The following is an 8,086-nucleotide window of genomic DNA, read 5'->3' as shown; positions in this document are numbered from 1 at the left end:
ATATTGAACAGCGCTACTGCTATAGAAGTTAGCAGCAGCGCTCTTATAGGAAAACCGCTACTGCTAAGATCAGCCCACAAGTTTAGTCCCACCTCGCTCCGTGAACAGGGTGTTTACCACCTTAAATATGCTATTTCTGAAACTACCACAACCAGTTGGTCTTCACTGAACTCTATGTGTAAAATTTGTGGCCGCAATATGAGTCCTCTCCGGTTCCTACCGGAGAGGACTCATATTGACAATTCAGATTGTACACAAAAAGATCATTGATGGCCAATGTATTTTTGCATTGACGTATTTTTTGTATAGTTACACTTAGCAGTAGCGGTTGATGAAGTCATGTACCTAGGGTAGGGTCATGAACCTGACCAAGGCACCCTCCCCAAGGACATCTCTTAGAAGAAGCCGTCTTCCAGTCGACCAAGAGGGACTCCACTCAACGGACTAGAAGACACTCGACGAACCTGAAGACACTCGACCATGAAGACTCACTCGACCACCAGGAGTTCAGGATCTACTCTGTATCCAAACGGTCTGTAATTAAGTAGTCTTAATGGTCATGATGGCACTTTATGTAGGGCGTTACCAGTAACGCCAGACCTTAATGTACTTTAACCCTCTGTTACATGGGCTGGCTGGGGTCTTGGCGTCCTCTATATAAGCCACCCCCCTCCACTGGTAGAAGGGTTCGCACCCCTGTAACTCTCACACACATAATCCAGTCGACCGCCTCCGGGCTCCGAGACGTAGGGTTGTTACTTCCTCCGAGAAGGGCCTGAACTCGTAAAACACTTGCGTGTACAACTGCTCCATAGCTAGGATCTTGCCTCTCCATACTTACCCCATATTCTACTGTCAGACTTAGAACCACGACAGTTGGCGCCCACCATGGGGCAGGTGTCTTAGCGACTTGTTGGAGAAGTTGCAATCTTTTCAATTCCAATCATCATGGTTTCAGGCGGAGTTTTGATTGAGGGCCGCGAGATCCGTCTCGGCGCGCTCACATTCGTCGCTGACGACTCTGCCTGGCTGCAGGAGGCTCCACTCGACGTGGCTGCGCTCCCGGTCCGCGGAGCTATGCATTTTCGAGCATGCATCCGCGGCGTCCTTCTGCGGCAACCGTCGACTCAGTATCGGCCGGTTTTCGTGTCATCCTCCCTCCCAGCTTCCCGCCGGTGTAAGCGCTCCGGTCGGTCGAGGCTTCAGCGGTGGGTGAGGCACGCCGTGGCTCGCCAGTCGACCGCTGCCCAAGTCGCGGCAATCGAGCCCGACAAATCTCTCTACGGCCTATTCGACCTGTCGACTGGCTCCGCAGAGACTGCATCTGAATGCGACAGCAGTGATCCGGCGGCGGAGGTCCTGATGGTCAATGGGCCGCACGTTCCTCCCGGCTTTCCTGGCGCCGAGGGAGGCAACGGCGGGGGCGACCCGTCGCACGACCATGAGGAGTACTGCCCTGAGCCCCTCGACTCGCAGCAGAGGGAAGAGCTTCGCCGCTGGAACATGGATGCGCTCCATACTCCGATCGTTGGAGAAACCCCTGAGGCTCGCGCCTTAGAGGACGCGCGCTTGGCCAACCTGGCTGAGCGCACTCGACTGGAGAACCTTCAGCGGGCACTCGACAAGCGCGTGCGGCGACGGATTCCAGACTCCAGTCGACGCCAACTCTTTAAACCTCTGACTCAGGTATACCACACTCCAATCCAAAATTTGGCAGCTGCAACACGCATAGCAGAGTCGATTCAGCCTTCCCAGTCAGAGGCTGGCAGAGGCTTGATGCAGATCAGGGATTTGCTCCGAGCAGCTGGAGATCAGAATTCGGCTGTGTCGCAGTCGCGGAACAGGATTCATAGCAGGTCTGTGGCAGCGAATACTGTCCAGTCAGCTCATAGCCCCAGATTGCCCCCGAGGCGTGAAGGACATGGCGACAGACATGATCAGTACAGGAATTATGAGCAGGATGATCACCGAGTCAATCGCAACGATCGACGTCGAGTGCCCACTCCTTCCCGGAGGGGTGGATCATATATGCCTCGACAGCAGGATGACAGACGCCAGTACAGTGGCGGGCGAAGAATTCCAGTCGACCCCAGAGAACCAGGCTTTGATGCGAGATCCATCATTGTTCAAGGTCTGGTCGACCGGAACAGAGCCCACAGAGAGGGTAATGACAGAGATGTACCCACCAGCAGCCGAGTGCACGTCTCCGGGCCAGAGTGTTTCAGCAGAGCCATTAGAGCCACGGTGATTCCTCCCAACTTCAGGTTGGCGACTGGAGTCAGCAAGTTCAACGGTGAGTCCAAGCCCGATACTTGGCTTGAGGACTACCGAGTGGCTGTTCAGATCGGCGGTGGAAATGACGAGGTGGCCATGAAGCATCTGCCTCTTGTGTTGGAAGGGTTAGCCAGGGCATGGCTGAATCAGTTGACACCCAGCAGCATCTACATGTGGGAGGATCTCTCCCGAGTGTTTGTCAGGACGTTCGAAGGAACGTGCAAGCGGCCGGCGGGACTGACAGAGCTGCAATCTTGTGTACAAAAGTCGAATGAGACTCTGAGGGATTACATCCAGAGATGGATCACACTGCATCACACAGTAGAAAATGTATCTGATCACCAGGCAGTTTGCGCCTTCAAGGAGGGCGTAAAGTACAGGGAGCTAAGTCTGAAATTCGGTCGAACCGGAGACATGTCTCTGAGTCGAATGATGGAAATTGCCACCAAGTATGCCAATGGTGAGGAAGAGGATCGGCTCCGGAGTGGCAAGCACAAGTCAGTCTCCCAGGACACCGGAGGTGGAAATTCCAGTTGGAAGCAAAAGCGTAAAGCCGAGCCAGCCGCTCCTGGAGAAGCCTTTGCCCTGAACCCAGGAAAGTTCAAAGGGAAACCCAAGGGGCCTTGGAACCCCAAGAAAGTAAAAGATAAAGAAGGAAATGACATGTTGGATTTACCATGTCACATCCACACCAAGAAAGACGAAGAGGGTAATTTCATCTACCCGAAGCATACCACTCGACAGTGTCGACTCCTGATACAGCAGTTCCAAGGGAAGCAGCCCAAGGACAAAGAAAAAGAGTCGGACAAGGTTGAGGACAAGGAGGATAGTGACGAGGAATATCCGCAAGTCAATTCCACCTTGATGATTTTTGCCGATGTTGAGAGCAAAAACCGACTGAAAGTTATAAACCGAGAGGTGAATATGGCTGCTCTGTCAACAGCCAATTACCTGAAGTGGTCTCAGACTGCCATTGCATTTGACCAATCTTATCACCACACGCATATAGCCACCCCTGTGAGGCAAGCGCTGGTGGTCGATCCCATCATTGAAGGCACTCGACTGACCAAAGTGTTGATGGACGACGGCAGCAGTTTGAATATACTGTATGCTGAGACCTGAAAGGGATGGGCATTCCGATGTCCAGGCTGAGCACAAGCAACATGAGTTTTTATGGAGTCATCCCTGGCAAGAAGGCCACATCACTCGTCCAGATTGCTCTTGACGTAGTTTTTGGTGATTCAAAGAATTTCCGCAAAGAGAAGCTGACATTTGAGGTTGTGGATTTCCATAGTGCCTATCATGCAATTTTGGGCAGGCCAGCTTATGCACGTTTTATGGCTCGACCATGTTACGTGTACCTCAAACTAAAGATGCCTGGCCCTAAAGGCGTGATCACTGTCACTGGTAACCGCAAGAAGGCAGAAGAGTGCTTCCAGAAAGGCTCGAAGATTGCCGATGCTCAGATGGTGGCAGAAGAGTGGCAGGAACACCAAAGGAACACAGACCCGAGTGATTTGTTGCGAGCCAAGAAGCCTGCTACGGAATCAGCGTTCCAGTCGTCCGGTGAGACAAAACCCGTTCACATCCACCCGACCGACCCAAACGCTGCTCCGACTCATATCTCCACAACACTCGACCCCAAATAGGAAGAAGCGATCATCCAGTTCCTCCGTGAGAACTGGGACATCTTTGCATGGAAACCTTCTGACATGCTGGGTATACCCAGGGGACTGGCTGAGCATCGTCTACGAGTCGATTCAAAGGCAAAACCTATGAAGGAACATCTGCGATGGTCCGCCGTCCAGAAAAGAAAGGCCATTGGCGAAGAAGTGGCTTTGGCTCCTAGCAGCAGAGTTTATCCAGGAGATTTACCACTCCGAGTGGCTCACCAATGTCGTCATGGTCCCCAAAAAGGACAATTCGCTTCGCATGTGCATCGATTTCAAGCATATCAATCGGGCCTGCCCGAAAGATCATTTTCCTCTTCCCCGCATCAACCAAATAGTCGACTCGACTGCGGGATGTGAGCGACTTTCTTTCTTGGACGCTTATTCCGGGTACCATCAGATCCGTCTGTTTGGACCCGATGAGATCAAAACGGCTTTCATCACCCCATTCGGGTGCTTCTGTTATGTCACCATGCCATTCGGCCTCAAGAATGCCGGAGCCATGTTCATGAGGATGATTCAGAAGTGTTTGCTCACTCAAATCAGTCGGAATGTGGAGCGTACATGGATGACATTGTGGTCAATTCTTGGAAAGGTTCCGACCTGCTGACTGACCTCGCTGAAACATTTGCCAACCTCAGGAGGTATGATATCAAGCTTAATCCATCAAAGTGCACGTTCAGAGTTCGTGGCGGAAAGTTACTTGGTTTTCTCGTTTCTGAACATGGAATAGACGCCAACCCAGAAAAAGTTGGCACTATACTCCGAATGAAATGCCCCGTGCGTGTGCACGATGTCCAGAAACTTACTGGATGCTTGGCCGCGTTAAGTCGATTCATCTCTCGCCTCGGTGAAAAGGCATTGCCTCTTTACCGACTGATGAAGAAGTCAGACAAGTTCGAGTGGACTCCAGAAGCTGATGCAGCGTTTGCAGAGTTAAAAACCCTGCTTTCCACCCAGCCGGTGCTTGCTGCCCCAATCAGCAAAGAGCCTTTGCTGCTTTACATTGCAGCCACAGGACAAGTCGTCAGTACTGTACTTACGGTCGAGCGGGAAGAAGAAGGGAAAGCCTTCAAAGTTCAGCGCCCAGTGTATTACATTTCCGAAGTCCTGACCCCATCCAAGCAATGATACCCTCATTATCAGAAGCTTGTATATGGGATTTATATGACCATGAAGAAAGTTGCTAACTACTTCTCTGACCATATTATCACAGTCATCACCGACGCCCCCTTATCAGAGATTCTGCACAACAGAGACGCAACCGGTCGAGTGGCAAAATGGGCGATTGAACTTCTTCACCTAGATATCAGATTTGAGGCAAAGAAAGCTATCAAATCCCAAGCAATAGCAGATTTCCTCGCCGAGTGGACTGAACAGCAGTTACCAACCCAAGTTCACTCGGAGCACTCGACTATGTTCTTCGATGGCTCCAAAATGCTGAATGGTTCCGGTGCCGGAGTGGTCTTGGTTTCCCCTCGAGGAGATAAGCTCAGATATGTACTCCAGATTCACTTTGATTCCTCCAACAATGAAGCAGAATATGAAGCACTCTTGTACGGGTTGCGTGTGGCCATTTCACTCGGCGTCCGTCGCCTCATGGTCTACGGCGACTCGGACTTAGTGGTCAACCAAGTGATGAAGGAGTGGGGCGTCAGAAGCCCAGCCATGACTGGATACTGCAATGCAGTTAGAAAGCTAGAGAAGAAATTTGAGGGATTAGAGCTCCATCATGTTCCCCGACTGAAAAATCAAGCAACCGATGACTTGGCTAAGATAGGTTCCAAGAGGGAAGCCATTCCGAGTGGCGTGTTTTTGGAACATGTTCAGACGCCTTCGGTTCAAGAAGATCCTTTCACTGAAGAAGCCCCGCAGCCAAAAAGCACCACAGATCCGACTGAAGTCGAGGTCTCGGCTGTGGTAGACTTGATCATGGAAGTTCTGGTCATCACTCCCGACTAGACAGTGCCCTATATCGCCTATATTCTGAGGAAAGAGCTCCCCGAGAATGAAGAAGAGGCTCGAGAGATCGTCCGCCGATCCAAAGCCTTCACCGTCATGAGGAGACAGTTATACAGAGAAAGTGCGACAGGAGTCAGCCAGAAATGCATAACACCAGAGGAAGGTCGAATGATTCTCAACGACATCCACTCGGGGACCTGTGGCCATCATGCGTCCTCTTGGACCATCGTGGCTAAAGCATACCGAGTAGGTTTTTACTGGCCCAGAGCAAATGAGATGGCGAAAGAGATAGTCGACAAGTGTGAAGGATGTCAATTTTACTCCAATATGTCACACAAACCCGCCTCAGCCTTGAAGACCATTCCGCTCGTCTGGCCTTTTGCTGTATGGGGGTTGGATATGGTTGGACCACTGAGGACAGGCAGAAACGGCTACACCCATGTATTGGTAGCAGTCGACAAGTTCACTAAGTGTATCGAGGCTAAACCCATCAAGAATCTGGATGCCAGCACCGCCGTCAGCTTCATCAGAGAGTTGGTATTCAGATATGGAGTTCCCCACAGTATCATCACAAACAATGGGTCAAACTTTGACTCTAAAGAATTCAGAGCCTTCTGCCCATCTCAAGGTACACGAGTCGACTACGCTTCAGTCGCCCACCCTCAGTCGAATGGGCAAGCAGAACGAGCAAATGGCTTAATTCTCAAAGGGTTGAAACCCCGACTGATGCGCGACCTCAAACACGCAGCTGGCGCATGGGTCGACGAACTTCCGTCGGTGTTTTGGGGATTAAGGACCACGCCAAACCGGTCGACTGGGAGGACTCCGTTCTTCTTGGTCTACGGAGCTGAAGCAGTCTTGCCGAGTGACCTGCTTCACAACGCACCCCGAGTCAAACTCTACACCAAAGTTGAAGCAGAGCAAGCCCGACAGGACGTGGTCGACCTTCTAGAAGAAGAAAGAGAGATGGCCTTGATCCGATCGACCATTTACCAGCAGGACTTGCGTCACTGCCATGCCAGAAATGTGAAGAGTCGAGCTTTCCAGGAGGGAGATTTAGTTCCCCGAGTGGATCAACAGAAACCACACAAGCTTGCTCCTACTTGGGAAGGTCCCTTCATCGTCACCAAGGTTCTCCATAATGGGGCATACCGCCTTTACAATGTCGAGCACCAGATTGACGAGCCCAGAGCATGGAACGCGGACTTACTCCGCCCTTTTTATACTTAAGTTTTTCACTCGGATGAGTTGTAAAAAAAAGTACTCCTGTAGTATATTCATCAAAGACAAGAGTTTCATAATTTTCTTAGTAATTATCATTGCTTTTGCTCTCATAAATCTGTCCCCCAGTGGGTGGCTTAGCTGCGAACCCGGTTCGCCTAAGCTTGTAAAAAAATCCTATCGAGTGGTAAGCCAGCCTTCCACTCGGAGGCTTAGCTGCGAATCCGTTTCGCCTAAGTAAACAAAATCCTACTGAGTGGTAAGCCAGCCTTCCACTCGGGGGCTTAGCTGCAGCCCAGTGCTCGCCTAAGTTTTCTAAAATCCTACCGAGTGGTAAGCCAGCCTTCCACTCAGGGGCTTAGCTGCAGCCCAGTGCTCGCCTAAGTTTTCTAAAATCCTACCGAGTGGTAAGCCAGCCTTCCACTCGGAGGCTTAGCTGCAGCCCAGTGCTCGCCTAAGATCTTGAAAATCCTACCGAGTGATAAGCCAGTCTTCCACTCGGGGGCTTAGCTGCAACCTTGTGTTCACCTAAGAATAAAAGACATCATACGCTTCGCAAGGAGGACGAGGCGCAGGTTGACCCCTGCTTCCTCCTTCCGAGCTACATCACAAACACAACGTGCGTCCCGCAAGGAGGACGAAGCGCAGGTCGACTGCTACCTTCTCCCCCAAAAGCCATGCCACGAAAATCCTACCGAGTGGAGAGCAAACCTCCCACTCGGGGGCTTAGCTGCAGCCCAGTGCTCGCCTAAGTTTCTAAAAATCCTACCGAGTGGAGAGCAAACCTCCCACTCGGGGTCTTAGCTGCAGCCCAGTGCTCGCCTAAGTTTCTAAAAATCCTACCGAGTGGAGAGCAAACCTCCCACTCGGAGGCTTAGCTGCAGCCCAGTGCTCGCCTAAGTTTCTAAAATCCTACCGAGTGGAGAGCAAACCTCCCACTCGGGGGCTTAGCTGCAGCC

The sequence above is a fragment of the Triticum aestivum genome, chromosome 5B, assembly GCF_018294505.1.
Source record: "Triticum aestivum cultivar Chinese Spring chromosome 5B, IWGSC CS RefSeq v2.1, whole genome shotgun sequence".
Lineage (NCBI taxonomy): Eukaryota > Viridiplantae > Streptophyta > Magnoliopsida > Poales > Poaceae > Triticum > Triticum aestivum.
The sequence above is the reverse complement of the archived record's forward strand: the minus strand, read 5'-3'. Positions refer to the sequence as shown.